The sequence below is a fragment of the Dermacentor variabilis genome, chromosome 9, assembly GCF_050947875.1.
Source record: "Dermacentor variabilis isolate Ectoservices chromosome 9, ASM5094787v1, whole genome shotgun sequence".
In the NCBI taxonomy this organism is placed as follows: domain Eukaryota; kingdom Metazoa; phylum Arthropoda; class Arachnida; order Ixodida; family Ixodidae; genus Dermacentor; species Dermacentor variabilis.
In genome coordinates, this window is record NC_134576.1 from 10,723,033 (window position 1) to 10,741,099 (window position 18,067).

Below are 18,067 nucleotides of genomic sequence, written 5' to 3' on the forward strand. Positions count from 1 at the left end.
CGAGGTCCCGTAATCCAGCTAGCGCCAAGGTACAAGAAGGATGTCCACCCGTCTATAGTGTGAAAGGAACAAAATAAGAGAGCATCAAGTCGGTTGAAAGACAGACTTGCAATTACAAATAGGTTACCCAGTGACAGTCATTCATTAATAAATGTCAAGCAGCCGTGATTGCACTCCCAGATGAAGCACCTACTAGGCTAAAAGTTTTGCTGTTTATTTACAACAAAACACAAGTGAAATTTGTACATGGCAACATGCACCAAGGTATGAGCCGTTCGCTAACCTGGTCACCGCCGCGCAGCAGTGAGTGAAGTTACCTACGTCTTGTCTATCGCTTCGACACAAATTAAGCAGCGCGGTAGGAACACATACCAAGTACGAGTCGTTGGTTCACCTGGAAAATGCCGCGACAAAGCAAGTGTAGTTGCATGGGTGTTGTCTATCGCTACAACACAAATTGAGTGGCGAGTATGCAACACGCACAAAGGTATGAGTCCATTGGCTCACCTAGATACTGCTGCTCAGCAGCAAGTTCAGTTACCGGCATGCTGTCTATAGCTTCCACACATTGTGAGCAGCGAGAAGCCACCACGCACAACGCTATGAATAGTTCGCTAACCTAGACACTGATGCGCAGCAGCGAGTGAGGTTACCTGCGTGTTGTCTATCATTTCAACCAAATTGAGCGGCGAGAAGACAGCACACACAGCGATATTAGCCCTTCGCTCAGCTAGATACTACCGCTCAGCAGCAAGTGAAGTAACCGGCGTGCTGTCTATTAGATCAACGCAGATTCAGTGGCGAGAACGCAACACACATAAAGGTATGAGTCATTCGCTCAGCTAGACACTGATGCGCAAGAGCAAGTGAAGTTACCTGCGTTCTGTCGATCGCTTCGACGCAATTTGTCCTGCGAGAACGGAACACGCACCAGGGTAAGAGTCGTTCGCTCACGTAGACAGTGCTGCACAGCAGCTACATATGTTACATACGTGCTGTCTACCTCTTCAACAAAAATGGACCGTCGAGAACGGAACACGCACCAAGGCATGAGTCTTCTGCTCACTTAGACAATGTTTCGCAGCAACGAATGAAGTTCCCTGCGTGCTTTCTATCAGTTCACCGCAAATGCAGCAGCGAGAACTGAACACGCGCCAAGGTATGAGTCGTTCGTTCCCCTAGACACTGCTGCGCCGCAACACGTGCAGTTGCGTGCGTGCAGTCTTTCAGTTCAACGCGTATTGTGTGGCGAGAGCGTAACGCACACAAAGGTACTAGTGGTTCGTTCACTTTGACACTAAAGCGCAGCAGCGACTGAAGTTAGGCAAATAGAGAGGCGAGAACGCAAGTCGCACAAATGTATGAGTCGTTCGCTCACGTAAACTCTTCTGCGCAGCAGCAAATGAAGCTATATGCGTGTTGCCTATTGCTTCAACCAAATTGAACGGCTAGAACAAAACACGCCCAAAGGTAAGAGTCGTTCCCTCACCTAGACACTGATGCGCAGCGGGGAGTGAACTTACCTGCGTGCTGTCTACCACTTCAACGCAGAGTGAGCGGCAAGAACAAAACACGCACCAAGGTTTGAGTTGTTCCCGCACCTGGACACTTCTGAGCAGCAGTGAGTGAAGTTACCTGCTAGCTGTCTATCGCTTCTACGCAAATGGAAAGGCGAGAACGCCACACGCACAAAGGTATGGTTCGTTCGCTCACCTAAACACTGATGCGCCGCAGGTGGTGAAGGTACCTGGGCGTTGTCTATTGCTCCAACGCAAATGGACCGTCGAACACGGAACACGCATCAAGGTATGAGTCATTTGCTCACGTAGACACTGTTGCGTAGCACCGAGTGAAGTTCCCTGCGTGCTTTTTATCAGTTCAACGCATATTGAATGGCGAGAACGGAACACGCACCAAGGTATGAGTCGATACCTTGGTGCAGAAAGGTAGAAACGCAGGACGGCATTAGCCATTCGCTCCCCTAGACACAACCGCGCAGTAGCGAGTGAAGTTACCTGCGCGCCGTCTATCAGTTCAACACAAATTGAGCTGCCAGAACGGAACAAAAACTGAGGTATGAGTCCTTCGCTCACCTAGACACTGCTGCACCGCAGCAGGTGACGTTACCAGCTTGGTGTCTATCGCTTATACGTAAATCGAACGGACCGGAACGCAACACGCACCAAGGTATGAGTAGTACGATAAGCTAGACAGGGCTGCGAAGCAGCTAATGCAGCAACGTGCGTGCTGTCTATCGCTTCCACGCAAACGAAGGAGCGAGAACGCAACGTGCACAAGGACATTAGCCATTCGCTCACCTAGACACAACCACCCAGTAGCGTGTGAAGTTACCTGCGTGCTGCATATCAGTTCAACGCAAATTGAGCGGCGAGAACGGAACACAAACCGAGGTATGAGTCGTTCGCTCATCTGGACACCGCTGCGCAGCAGCGAGTGAAGTTACCTGGGTGCTGTTGATTGCTTCAACACAAATTAAGCAGCGAGAAAGGAACACATACCAAGCTACGAGTCGTTGGTTCACTTAAAGGCTGCCACGCAGGAGCAAGGGCAGTTACCTGCGTGCTATAACTTCAACGCAAATTTAGGGGCGAGAACGGAACACGCACCAAGGTATGTGTCGTTCGCTCATCTAGATACTGCCGCGCAGCAGCGAGTGCCATTAGATGCTTAATGTCTATTATTTGAACGCAAATTGAGCGGCAAGGACGCAACACACACAAAGGTATGAGTCTTTCGCTCACCTAGACACAGATGCACAGCAGCAACTGAAGTTACCTGCATGCTGTATATCGCTTAAACGTAAATTGAGTAGCGAGAACGCAACACGCACCAAGTTACGAGTCGGTCGCTCAGCAAGCCACTAATGCGCAGCAGCCAGTAAAGTCACTTCCGTGCTGTCTATTAGTTCAACGCAAATTGAAAGGCGAGTAAGGAACACGCACTAGTGTATTAGTCGTTCGCTCACCTAGACACAACCGCGCCGCAGCGACTGAATTTGCCTAGCTGCGTGCAGTCTATCGCTTCAGCCGAATTGAGCTCGCTGTCTATCCCTTATACGCGAATTCAGTGGACCAGAACGCAACACACACCAAGGTATGAGTAGTTCGCTAATGTAGACACTGCTGAGCAGCAGCAAATGTAGGTACCTACCCGCTGTCTATCGCATCGACACATTTTGCACCGTGAGAACGCATCACGCAAAAAGCTATGAATAGTTTGCTCACCTACACACTGATGCACAGAAACGAGTGAGGTTACCTGCGTGCAGTCAACCGCTTCAACCAAATGGAGCGGCGAGAACGCAACACGCACAAAGACATTCGTTCACCTAGACACTACCGCGCAGCAGCGAGTGAAATTACCTGCTTGCCGTCTATCAATTCAACGCAAGTTGAGTGACGAGAACGGAACATGCACCAAAGTATGAGTCCTTCGCTCACCTTGACACTGATGCACAGCAGCGAGCGACGTTACCTGCGCGCAGTCTATCGCTTCCACAAAATCTGAGCGGGGAGAACGCATCACGCACAACGCTAAGAATAGTTCGCTAACCTAGACACTGATGCGCAGCAGCGAGTGAAGTTACCTGCGTGCTGTCTATCGCTTCAACCAAATTGAGCGGCGAGAACGGAACACCCACCAAGGTACGAGTAGTTCGCTCACATAGACACTGCTGCGCAACAGCGGCTGAAGTGACTTCTGTGATGTCTATCAGTTGAACGCAAATTGAGAGGCGAGAAAGGAACACGCTCAAAGGTATTAGCCGCGCGCTCACCTAGACACTGCATCACCACAGCAAGTGAAGTAACCTGCTTGCTGTCTATCGTTTATAAGCGAATTGAGCGGACCAGAATGCAACCCGCACCAAGGTGTGAGTCGTTCGCTCACTTAAACACTTGTGCGCAGCAGCGAATGAAGTTACCTGCGTGCTGCCTATCGCTTCCACGCAAATTGAGGGGGAGAACGGAATACCCAAAACGGTATCAGTCCTTGGTTCTCCTAGACGCCGCAGCGAGCGCAGTCACGTGGGTGCTGTCTATCGCTTCAACCAAATTTAGCGGAGAGACCAAAACACGCACCAAGGTATGAGTCGTTCCCTCACGTGAAAACTTCTGAGGAATAGTGACTGAAGTTACCTGCGTGCTCTCTATCGCTTCAACACAAATGGAACTGCGAGAACGCAACACGCACAATGGTATGAGTCATTTTCTCACATAGACGCTGTTGCGCACCAGCAAGTTCAGTTACCTGCGTGATGTCTATCTGTTCACCGCAAATGCAGCAGCGAGAACTGAACACGCGCCAAGGTATGAGTCGTTCGTTCCCCTAGACACTGCTGCGCCGCAACACGTGCAGTTGCGTGCGTGCAGTCTTTCAGTTCAACGCGTATTGTGTGGCGAGAGCGTAACGCACACAAAGGTACTAGTGGTTCGTTCACTTTGACACTAAAGCGCAGCAGCGACTGAAGTTAGGCAAATAGAGAGGCGAGAACGCAAGTCGCACAAATGTATGAGTCGTTCGCTCACGTAAACTCTTCTGCGCAGCAGCAAATGAAGCTATATGCGTGTTGCCTATTGCTTCAACCAAATTGAACGGCTAGAACAAAACACGCCCAAAGGTAAGAGTCGTTCCCTCACCTAGACACTGATGCGCAGCGGGGAGTGAACTTACCTGCGTGCTGTCTATCACTTCAACGCAAAGTGAGCGGCAAGAACAAAACACGCACCAAGGTTTGAGTTGTTCCCGCACCTGGACACTTCTGAGCAGCAGTGAGTGAAGTTACCTGCTAGCTGTCTATCGCTTCTACGCAAATGGAAAGGCGAGAACGCCACACGCACAAAGGTATGGTTCGTTCGCTCACCTAAACACTGATGCGCCGCAGGTGGTGAAGGTACCTGGGCGTTGTCTATTGCTCCAACGCAAATGGACCGTCGAACACGGAACACGCATCAAGGTATGAGTCATTTGCTCACGTAGACACTGTTGCGTAGCACCGAGTGAAGTTCCCTGCGTGCTTTTTATCAGTTCAACGCATATTGAATGGCGAGAACGGAACACGCACCAAGGTATGAGTCGATACCTTGGTGCAGAAAGGTAGAAACGCAGGACGGCATTAGCCATTCGCTCCCCTAGACACAACCGCGCAGTAGCGAGTGAAGTTACCTGCGCGCCGTCTATCAGTTCAACACAAATTGAGCTGCCAGAACGGAACAAAAACTGAGGTATGAGTCCTTCGCTCACCTAGACACTGCTGCACCGCAGCAGGTGACGTTACCAGCTTGGTGTCTATCGCTTATACGTAAATCGAACGGACCGGAACGCAACACGCACCAAGGTATGAGTAGTACGATAAGCTAGACAGGGCTGCGAAGCAGCTAATGCAGCAACGTGCGTGCTGTCTATCGCTTCCACGCAAACGAAGGAGCGAGAACGCAACGTGCACAAGGACATTAGCCATTCGCTCACCTAGACACAACCACCCAGTAGCGTGTGAAGTTACCTGCGTGCTGCATATCAGTTCAACGCAAATTGAGCGGCGAGAACGGAACACAAACCGAGGTATGAGTCGTTCGCTCATCTGGACACCGCTGCGCAGCAGCGAGTGAAGTTACCTGGGTGCTGTTGATTGCTTCAACACAAATTAAGCAGCGAGAAAGGAACACATACCAAGCTACGAGTCGTTGGTTCACTTAAAGGCTGCCACGCAGGAGCAAGGGCAGTTACCTGCGTGCTATAACTTCAACGCAAATTTAGGGGCGAGAACGGAACACGCACCAAGGTATGTGTCGTTCGCTCATCTAGATACTGCCGCGCAGCAGCGAGTGCCATTAGATGCTTAATGTCTATTATTTGAACGCAAATTGAGCGGCAAGGACGCAACACACACAAAGGTATGAGTCTTTCGCTCACCTAGACACAGATGCACAGCAGCAACTGAAGTTACCTGCATGCTGTATATCGCTTAAACGTAAATTGAGTAGCGAGAACGCAACACGCACCAAGTTACGAGTCGGTCGCTCAGCAAGCCACTAATGCGCAGCAGCCAGTAAAGTCACTTCCGTGCTGTCTATTAGTTCAACGCAAATTGAAAGGCGAGTAAGGAACACGCACTAGTGTATTAGTCGTTCGCTCACCTAGACACAACCGCGCCGCAGCGACTGAATTTGCCTAGCTGCGTGCAGTCTATCGCTTCAGCCGAATTGAGCTCGCTGTCTATCCCTTATACGCGAATTCAGTGGACCAGAACGCAACACACACCAAGGTATGAGTAGTTCGCTAATGTAGACACTGCTGAGCAGCAGCAAATGTAGGTACCTACCCGCTGTCTATCGCATCGACACATTTTGCACCGTGAGAACGCATCACGCAAAAAGCTATGAATAGTTTGCTCACCTACACACTGATGCACAGAAACGAGTGAGGTTACCTGCGTGCAGTCAACCGCTTCAACCAAATGGAGCGGCGAGAACGCAACACGCACAAAGACATTCGTTCACCTAGACACTACCGCGCAGCAGCGAGTGAAATTACCTGCTTGCCGTCTATCAATTCAACGCAAGTTGAGTGACGAGAACGGAACATGCACCAAAGTATGAGTCCTTCGCTCACCTTGACACTGATGCACAGCAGCGAGCGACGTTACCTGCGCGCAGTCTATCGCTTCCACAAAATCTGAGCGGGGAGAACGCATCACGCACAACGCTAAGAATAGTTCGCTAACCTAGACACTGATGCGCAGCAGCGAGTGAAGTTACCTGCGTGCTGTCTATCGCTTCAACCAAATTGAGCGGCGAGAACGGAACACCCACCAAGGTACGAGTAGTTCGCTCACATAGACACTGCTGCGCAACAGCGGCTGAAGTGACTTCTGTGATGTCTATCAGTTGAACGCAAATTGAGAGGCGAGAAAGGAACACGCTCAAAGGTATTAGCCGCGCGCTCACCTAGACACTGCATCACCACAGCAAGTGAAGTAACCTGCTTGCTGTCTATCGTTTATAAGCGAATTGAGCGGACCAGAATGCAACCCGCACCAAGGTGTGAGTCGTTCGCTCACTTAAACACTTGTGCGCAGCAGCGAATGAAGTTACCTGCGTGCTGCCTATCGCTTCCACGCAAATTGAGGGGGAGAACGGAATACCCAAAACGGTATCAGTCCTTGGTTCTCCTAGACGCCGCAGCGAGCGCAGTCACGTGGGTGCTGTCTATCGCTTCAACCAAATTTAGCGGAGAGACCAAAACACGCACCAAGGTATGAGTCGTTCCCTCACGTGAAAACTTCTGAGGAATAGTGACTGAAGTTACCTGCGTGCTCTCTATCGCTTCAACACAAATGGAACTGCGAGAACGCAACACGCACAATGGTATGAGTCATTTTCTCACATAGACGCTGTTGCGCACCAGCAAGTTCAGTTACCTGCGTGATGTCTATCTGTTCAACTGAAGGTAGCGGCGAGAACTGAACACGCACCAAGGTATGAATGGTTCCCTCACCTGGAGCCTTCTGTGGAGCAGTGACTGAAGTTACCTGCGTTCTGTGTATCGTTTCAACGCAAATTGAGCGAAGAGAATGCTACACGCAACAAGGTATGAGTCGTTCGCTCACCTAGACACGCTGCGCCACTGCGAGTCCAGATACCTGCCTGCCGTCTATCAGTTTAACGTAAATTGTGCGGCGAGAACGTAACACACACAAAGGTAACGGCAAAGAACGTAACACAAACTGCTGCGCAGCATTGACTGAAGTTATCTGCGTGCTGTCTATCGCTTCAACGCCAATTTAGCGGCGAGAACGGAAGTCGCACCAATGTATGAGTCGTTCGCTCACCTTAACTCTTCTGCGCAGCAGCAAATGAAGTTACCTGCGTGCTCTCTATCGCTTCAACCACATTGTACGGCTAGACCGAAACACCCACAAGGTATGAGTTGTTCCCTCACATGGACACTTCTGAGCAGCAGTGAGTGAAGTTACCTACTTGCTGTCTATCGCTTCTGAGCAAATGGAACGGCGAGAACGCAACACACAGAACGGTATGAGTCGTTCGCTGACCTCGACACTGATTCGCAGCAGCGAATGAAGTTACCTGCGTCCTGCCTATCATTTCAACGCAAATTGAGCGGCCAAAACGGAACACGCTCCAAGGTATCAATCGTTCCCTCACCTGGACACTTCTGCGCAGCAGTGAGTGAAGTTACCTACGTACAGTCTATCGATTCAACGCAAATTGAATGGCGAGAACGCATCACGCACGAACCAATGATATGTTCGCTCACCTAGACAATGATGCGCAGCGGCGAGTCAAGTTACTTCCGTGCTGTCTATCAGTTCAACTCAAATTGAGCCGCGAGAAACACGTACAAAAGTAATAGCCATTCGATCACCTGGACACTGCTTCACCGCAGCAAATGAAGTTACCTGCTTGCTGTCTACCGTTTATACGCGAATTGAGCGGACCAGCACGTAATACGCACCAACCTAGGAGTCGTTCACTCACCTCGACATTTCTGCGCCGCAGGGAATGAAGTGAACCTGCGTGCTGTCTATCGCTTCAACCAAATTTAGCGGCGAGAACGAAACACGCACCAACGTATGTGTCGTTCGCTCACCTAGACAGTGATGCGCAGTAGCGAGTGAAGTTACCTGCGTGCTGTCTATCGCTTCAACGCAAATTGAGTGGCGAGAACGCAACACGCACCAAGGTATGAGTCCTTTCCTCACATGGACACTTCTGCGCAGCAGCGAGTGAAGATATACCTGCCTGCTGTCTATCTGTAGAACGCAAATTCTGTGGCAAGAACGTAATACACACAAGGTATTAGGCGTTCTCTCACATAGACACTGCTGCGCAGCAGCGACTCAAGTTACCTGCGTGCTGTCTATTGCTTCAACGCAAAGTGAGCGGCGAGAACGGAACACGCAAAAAGGTATGAGTCATTCGCTCACCTAGACACTGCCGCACAGCAGTGATTGCAGTTACCTGCGTTGCCTCTTTCACTTTAGCCAAATTCAGCAGCGAGAACGCAACACGCACAAAGGCATTAGCTTTTCGCTCACCTAGACACAACCGCCCAGCAGCGAGTGAAGTTGCTTGTGTGGTGTCTATCGCTTCAACGCAAATTGAGCGGCAAGAACAGAAGCCTCACCAATGTATGAGTCGTTCGCTCACGTTAACTCTTCTGCGCAGCAGCAAATGAAGTTATGTGCGTGCTGTCTACCGCTTCAACCAAATGGAACGGCCAGAACGGAACACGCACCAAGGTATCAGTCGTTCCCCCACATGGACGCGTTTGCGCAGCAGTGAATGAAGTTACCTGCGTGCTGTCTATCGCTTAAATGCGAATGAAACGGTGATAACGGAACACGCCCAAAGGTATGAGACGTTCGCGCACCTAGACACTGATGCGCTGCGGCGAGTGAAGTTACCTGTGTGCTCTCTATCGCTTCAACGCAAATTGAGCGCGAGAACGGAACACGCACCAAGGTATCAGTCGTTCCCCCACATGGACGCGTTTGCGCAGCAGTGAATGAAGTTACCTGCGTGCTGTATCGCTTCAACGCAAATGAAACGGTGATAACGGAACACGCCCAAAGGTATGAGACGTTCGCGCACCTAGACACTGATGCGCAGCAGCGAGTGAAATTACCTGTGTGCTGTCTATCGCGTCAACGCAAATTGAGCGCGAGAACGGAACACGCCCAAGGTATCAGTAGTTCCCCCACATGGACGCGTTTGCGCAGCAGTGAATGTAGTTACCGGCGTGCTGTCTATCGCTTCAACGCAAATGAAATGGTGATAACGGAACACGCCCAAAGGTATGAGACGTTCGCGCACCTAGACACTGATGCGCTGCGGCGAGTGAAGTTACCTGCGTGCTGTATATCGCTTCAACGCAAATTGAGCGGCGAGAACGGAACACGCACCAAGGCATCATCCTGCCCCCACAAGGACGCGTTTGCGCAGCAATGAATGAAGTTACCTGCGTGCTGTCTATCGCTTCAACGCAAATGAAACGGTGATAACGGAACACGCCCAAAAGTATGAGACCTTCGCGCACCTACACACTGATCCGCTGCGGCGAGTGAAGTTACCTTCGTGCTGTCTATCGCTTCAACCAAATTGAGCGGCGAGAACGGAACACGCACCGAAGTATGAGAAGTTCCCACACCTAGACACTGATGTGCAGCAGCGAGTGAAGTTACCTGCGTGCTGTCTATCGCTTCAGCGCAAATTGAGCGGTGAGAACACAACACGCACAAAGGCATTAGCGGTTCGCTGACCTAGACACTACTGTGCAGCAGCGAGCGAAGTTTCCTGCCTGCTGCACATCTGTTCAACGTATTTTTCTTTATTTTCTTATTTTATTTACAAATACTGCAATCCCGTTACGGTATTTTCGCAGGATGGGTATACATCTTTATGGCATGATCAGCAGAGCAAGCAAAAGAAAAATTACATGTACTAGTAAAAAGACAATACAGATATCATGAAATAGCAGATGCGCTTCGAGTACAACTGAATCAATGTATCTACTGCAAGTACATTGTAACAGAGCGAAAAATAAGGAAATTACACAGTATGGAACATAAACACCTTTAGGGATGGCTGTAACACCCCATCGTTGGACAGGTGATTCCATTCGATTAGGACCCTTCGAAAAAAATGAGTATTTAAAGCAATTTTTGACGGCTAGTGAATGAGGTTCAGAGTTGAGAGTTCTTTATTGGGCATAATAATAAGGTTACAAATGGGGATAATACATGCATACAGAGGGAGGTCCCATTGTCAACAGACTGTACAGAGGAGCTCCCATTACAAGCGAGTAGGATATGTAAATAAAAAGCAGCTATATGTAGGCAAGTAAGACACGATATTAATTTAGTCACAAGTTAAAGATATAGAATATTGAACGACACAAAATACATAATATAGCGATAACGATCAAACTGTTAACGGAGTGGAAAAATTTACGAAGGTTTGACTTGAATGTGAAAAAATGAGAGAGTATCTTAATAAGACACGGTAATGAGTTCCAAATTAGTGTGGCTGAAAAACTAATAGTAAATTTATCATAATTAGTTATAGCTTTTGGTATACATAGCTGTTGTTAGAAGCGAAATGGGTAGACGTTGAATATGGATACTGGCTGTTAGTAAATATAGGTAATGGGAGCTCTCCGTTAACAGATTTATAAACAAGTATTCCAAGTGAATATTTATTTACTTGCTGTAACGCTAAAATGCCTTTATATTTCAGCAATGGAGATGCTTCCGATGTGTAGTGCTCCGTGTAATGATGCGAATTGCTTGATTTTCGATATGCTGTAGTGGGGATAAATGTGTGGCATACGTGTTTCGCCATGATGATATGCAATAATTAATATGTGTGCGAATAAAAACGTAGTAGAGGGATATGAGTGTCTTCACATTAAAGAAATTGCGAACTTTATTTAATATTCTAATTTCAAAATGCCACCTTCTTTGTTAAGGATAAAAAATGCTCGTCAAACTTTAGGTGTTTGTCTAATATGACGCCAAGAAACAGTACCCTATCAGTTGGATAAAGTGCACTGGAAGCACAGGTTTGCGATGGGTAGACTGAGATATGCTTTTGTTTAGCTGAGAAGACGACGAAGTTAGATTTGGCAGTATTATTCTGTGGTCTGTTTAGTCAGCAACAGGTTACAATATTAACCGCGTCGTGGTGAACCTTACACATTAATGAATGAAGACATTTATCTGAGTAGAAGATGGTAGTGCCGTCAGCCTAAAGGATACAATCAGAGGACTTTAGGTACTGTGGGAGGTCATTAATGTATATTAAAAACCAGAGAGGTCCTAATATGTATCCTTCTTAGCTGTTCGTTAGTTGTTTTAGGGTGCGAGTAAGTGCTGGATATCGATACAGTATATGCTCTGTCTTTCAAATAGTTACGTTATAATCACAGTGCCTGGCCGGTTATAGTAATATAGTCTAATTTAGCAAAAAGGATGTCATGAACAAGGGAATCGACCGCTTTAGGAAGGTCAATAAATAATGCCCCAGCAAAACTTCCAGCGTCAATTGCCTGCCGAATCTTGTCTGTTAGAAATATTAATGCCAAATCAGTTGAGTAACCCTCCCTAAAGCCAAAGTAGTTTGGTGATAGGATACGCAATCTTTATAAATAACTTCATAGGCGTGCTGCGAATAGTTTTTTCTGTGATTTTACTAAAGAATGAAAGTATAGCAATAGGGCGGTAGCTAGATGTTAGACGCTTATCTCCCTTCTTGAAAACAGGGATTATTTTGGCCTTCTTCAAAGAACCTGGATATATTGCTATTTTAAAGATAAGGTTCACTGTGTGACAAAATATTTCAGATATTAGGTATGTTATCATATTTAGGAGAGATGGATTGAAGTTATCGAGACCAGGACCTGTATTCTGTAGACTGGAAATGACTGTGACTATGTCTTCAGGTGTTGGGGATGAAGGAAAAAGCTATGAGGCACACGGGGGTAAGTCTCGATCAATGAATCGTCGCACCTTTGGTTATCTGCACAGACGAAATTAATGAAGAAGTTTTCTATGTCCAAGGGATTATCAAGAAGAAGGTCCACCGACTGTATAATAACTTTTTCGGGATTATGATTTGGTCGACCTAGAAAAGAGTTTAATACTTTCCATTGCTTTTTTACATCATTCCCTGCAAACTTAATTTTATTTTCATATTATGTCGTTTTAGTCTGTTTGAGAAGTTTTCCTAGTAAGTTAGAATATTTATTATACTATTTAGTAGAGTAGTTTGCTGGGCCAGTTGGTGCATGGTGAACGTATAATGGTTTCCATCAAGTACGGACGCGAGCACAAGAAGTAGAAACAGACAGGACAACGCTGGTTATTTATTATACCTTTCGTGAAGTGCAGTGTTAAATGGCTGTTTTGCTTTTCTGTAAAGGTTATCTTTTTTTCCTTAAGCAATTTAGCAACCTGGTGGATAGCCATGGGTTACGAGGAGCTGAGAACGGTTTTTTACAATTCATTAGTACCATGGAATCTGAAATAGCATTAGAAATTATTTGTGACAACGCGTTATAGGCAGTCTCAGAGTTATCACATACCATTAGTCGGGACCAGTCTGAACCGGCAAGTGATTCTATAAAAATTTACGAATTAAACTTTTCTGGTGAAGCTTGCATCGGTAATGCCAGCAGTAGAAGTTAAGCGCATGAATGTTGGGTAATGATCGGTTATTGAAGCTTCGACAACACCACAGTCAGGGTTAGTAAGAAGATAGGATACTTGTGGTCAATAAGTGTGCCCTGTTTATTTGTGGGACGACGAGCTGGAAGAGTAAGTAGGTTATCATATTCGAAGCCATTTAGGCAGCTAACCTAATCATTAAGTAGTTGGTTGGATATATCTAAAAGGTTAATATTAATATCGCCCATGACAATGACATTTCTCTGTTCGAATGGTAAATTATGCAGCATATTACCAAGGGCTAAGCAAAACACGCTTTCAGAAGATAAGGGTGAACGATAGATGCAGCCAACTGTTAGGTTTTTCTTATCTTGAGAAAAGAATATACCGTCAAATTCGACCCATACAGATTCACAGTTGGCCACGTTGAGTGTCAAGTCACACCGCCTATGAAATCGCAACTCTGAGGACACAAAAATAGCAACACCACCACCAGCAGTTGAAATTAAGAAAAAGAAATGGGCATGGGCAGGACATGTAATAAGGAAGGAAGATAACCGATGGTCATTAAGAGTTACGTAATGAATTCCAAGGAAGGGGAAGCGTAGCAGCAGGTGGCAGAAGGTGGGTGCACGAAATTAGGCAGTTTGAAGGGACAAGATGACCACAATTAGCACATGACCGGGGTAGCTGGAGAAGTATGGGAGAGGCCTTTGCCCTGCAGTGGGCGTAACCAAGATGATGATGATGACGACGATGATGATGATGATGACGAGCGGCGAAAACGGAACACGCACAAAGGTGTGAGTCGTTCTTTCACCTAAACACTTCTGCGCAGCAGTGAGTAAAGCGGCAAGAACTGACCACATACCAAGCCATGTGTCGTTCGCTCACCTTGACACATCTTCGCAGCAGCAAGTGAAGTTACCTGTGTGCTGTCTATCGCTTCAACGCAAATTGAGCGGCCAGAACGCCACCCGCACAAAGGTATGAGTCGTTCGCTCACGTAAACACTGCTGCGCAGCAGTGAGTGAAGAGACCTGCGTGCCCTCTATCGCTTCAACCAAATTGAGGTGCGAACTCGACGCGCACAAAGGTATTAGTCGTTCGCTCACCTCGACACTACCGTGCAGCGACAAATGAAATTAGCGGCGTTCTGTCGTTCAGTTCAACCGAGATTGAGCGGCCAGAACGGGACACGCACCAAGGTAAGAGTCGTTCGCTCACCTAGACGCTCCTGCGCAGCAGCAAGTGATGTTACTTGCGCGCCTCTCTTTTGCTTCAACACAAATTCAGCGGCGAGAATGCAACACGCACCTAGGTATTAGTCGTTCGCTCACCTAGACACTGCTGCGCAGCAGCGAGTGAAGTTACTTGCGTGCGGTCTATCCCTTCAATATAAATTGAGTGGCGAGTACGCAACACGCACTAATGTATGAGTCGTTCACTCACCTAGACACTGCTGCGCAGCATCGAGTGAAGTTACTTGCGCGCTGTCAATCGCTTCAACGCAAACTGAGCGGCGAGAACACAACACGCACAAAGGTATGAGTCGTTCACTGACCTAGACACAGCGGCGCAGCAGCGAGTGCCGTTACCTGTGTGCTGTCTATTGCTTCATTTGCTCAGTGGTGGTGGCATCGGACGTAACGGCTCTACAGTGATCGCTATCCTCAGATTTTGCAGTTACTGCGTTGGAACACTTCATTCTCATCAACATCACCACTTGGCTGCTGCAGCTTCCCGATAGCGACCACTACCACATGTCAGGTACAGTTCTACGTCGTGAGCTACGTCACCGCTTCGCTGAATTAGAAGCACGGCTAGCCTTCGACTAGCGCATTTGGTCAGTGGGCGTGGCAACGGACGGAACGGCTCTACAGTGATCGCTATGCTCTGCTTCTGCAGTTACTGCGTTGGAACACCTCACTGTCTTCAAGATCACAGCTTGCCTGCTGTAGCTTCCCGATAGCGGCCACTACCACGTGTCAGCTGCAGCTCTTCCTCCTGAACCACGTCACCGCCATGCTGAATTAAACATGACGGCAAGCCTTCGACGAAAGAATTTGCTCAGTGCTGGTGTCAATGGATAAAACGGCTCTATAGTGATGGCTATCCTCTGTTTTTGCAGGCTGGTTTAATTTTATTTCTCAGTACTTATAACGTACTCAATTGCTTCTGCCACCAACACTGCTGCGTATACTTCCTTTATATAGTGGCGCTGAAGTGTTTTGTAGCTTTTGTGCTGCGAATCGAAATGTCGGAGTTGTGTTTGGTCTGTAAGGAGCTGCTCCCAGATAATTGTGTTAATCCAACGTTTTTAAACTGTAACTAAAGTTACCATTGGTAACAAGCTCGGGCATAAGCAAGACTGCCTTCTAAGCTAAAAATGACACGTCAAAAAGAACATGGAAATGCCAAACATGTCTTGTCTTACCTGTGCGTAGCACTCAACGTCCAAGTGGTGACTTGCGGGATGAAAAAGCACTGGAGAATGTGCTTATGAAATGCATCGAAAATTGACTCAGTTACCTGCCATTCAGAGTAGGGTGGATGCCCTCTTTTCAATTGAGGAAACGGTCGACAATATGGAACACTCCATTGAGGATCTGTCTGAACAGTGCAGCATTATACTTTCACAAATGAAAAAAACAATCTGCAGAAATCATAAGCGATGAGAAAAGAATCGATATGGTGGAATCCTCTAACAACAATTTGGAAGTGTTTGAAATTAAAAAAAAAAACAGGTCACCGCCCTCGAACAATACAGTTGAAGACACAATCTTGAAATTCAGGGACTGCCAGATGTTTGAACGAGAATCTGTTCGATAGGGCAGATCAACTGGCAAATAAACTTCACCTTCCTGAGTTGACCCGTACCGACTTTGATGCCTCACACAGACTGCCTCCCAAGCCCGGCAAAACCTCGGTAATATTATTTCGATATTAGTTACGTATCATGCGCGATGAATGGATGGCAAAGAAAAACGAACTTACAGGTGCTCAATTGGCGATACATTTCAGAGACAATTTGACACCGCTGAGTAAGAAACTTCTTTGGATGATGAAGGCAAAAGTTCGGGTAATGCACTACGAGTTCGCATGGCAAAGGATGGAAAGCTTTTCATACGTAAGGAGTCTGGCCAGCGGGTAGTGCGCATCAATCGCGAAGCTGATCTTGATAAGGCTCGTTGAGCGGCCACAGGATTGCATCGCTTATAATTTTCCTTGTTATGATTGCTGTTTTCGATGGCTGACGTCACTGAAGTTATGTATCACGATGTTTCTTCATATAAATTTCTAGTACATACCCTGCGCAGAAAAAGGGATAACATGTCCGTTTTCCACGCAAGTGTAAGAAGCTTGAGAAACAAGCAACGAGAAACACAGGCATGTTTTAAATCCCTTGATTACAATTTTAACTTCATAGCATTTACGGAAACTTGGTTTCAAAATGTTCAGGATGTACACTTCTCCTGCTATAGGTCTGAGGGTGTTTATAGGTCAGGTCGTAACTGTGGAGGAACTTCATTGTATATTAAGGATGATATTGCCTATGATGTCTTGTGACGTTGACCGTCGGTGGGTAAAACGGCGCCCGCAGACGTCGCTACAGCTTTTCTGCGCAAAACGCAAACGCGCTGCCAGAAACAGAGCCAAGACAGAGCCGACAGCAGCGCGAAAGCCGAACTATGGTGGCTAGCGGAAGGGAAAGCGCACGACGATCAGCTGGTTCTTTATTTTATGACGCCTACTTTGACGCTCGTTGCAATGGACGACCCTAACAACGACACATTGGCTCACGATGCTGGGCTCGACTTCAGCGATTTAAGCACTACTGAACGGGACCTTATGCTGAGGGCTTGCGCTGCCGGCGTCGTTGCGTACTACTACGACGGCAACTGTATGTCATGGCTGTACATATTCGCACATTTGTAGCTTTTCCTTCGTGAAAACCAAATGCCACACTCACCGCCCCGTCTTCAACCTGCAGTTGTTCTTGCGCTTCGGAGAATGCAGGCAAGACCGACGAAACAGCGCTACGGGAAAGCATTGCTTTGAAAGGCACTCCACACGATTTCAGTAAGTCGGCGTTGAACGCGTAATCCTCTGGACGAAAGTGCAGCGAGCACACTGTGCCATTTTTCGGCTCTTTGCCAACGCGCTGTGGCAGAGGTACGGCACTTAATCACTTCGAACGGAGAGGTTCACTCGTTGGCACATAGTTATAAGTAACGTTGGATTCGGCGCTGCAACTGCCCTTGGCCAAGTTTCGTGGACCGTTCGCGCATCCCACGATATCACTGAGACGTGGCATTCTTGCTGCTCGTTCCAAATGCAAGTTTCGCGAGCCAGCAGAACCAGCGCAGCAGGACGCGATAACGAAACAACTGAAACTGCAAAGCGCGTGCGGCCCAGAGTCAAGCGCGCAGGGTAGAGCGAAAACGAAACCTTTCGACCACCCATACTACTGAACAGTAACGTCAAAATATTTTTTTCTTAGAATCGAACAGAAGTAGACAAGTAGCATTTTCTTCCGTCTTATAACCGAATGAAATGATCTTGTTAATACGAGTAGTTGAATGCTAGTGACATAAATTATGATGAGGAGTGCCTTCGTCATCGGTCTGGTACTGGAATGTCGCTGGGGGGTCTCAAATCGTGTCATGCGTTTACCTAAATTTCTCGGCTACAAAAGCTCTGTTCGCAATTATATTAACGCCTTAGACGTTCTATAGTATTGCTTTATCACTTTAACTTGAATTCATAGTAATCTTTAGTGTCCCTTTAAGATACCACTCAATAACGGAGACAAATATATGGGCAATTTAGTGCAGATGTAGTATATCGGCTAGAAGACAA

The 18,067-nt window shown here is 47.4% G+C and overlaps 1 long non-coding RNA gene across 1 annotated transcript; it reads left to right on the forward strand.

The window, feature by feature from the left end:
- The first annotated feature begins 4,939 nt into the window (after nt 1–4,939).
- LOC142558236 (uncharacterized) lies at nt 4,940–15,202 on the forward strand. The gene is made up of 3 exons (XR_012822989.1): nt 4,940–4,975; nt 14,882–14,974; nt 15,113–15,202. It is a non-coding gene; the product is annotated as an uncharacterized LOC142558236 (long non-coding RNA).
- Nucleotides 15,203–18,067: the final 2,865 nt, after the last annotated feature.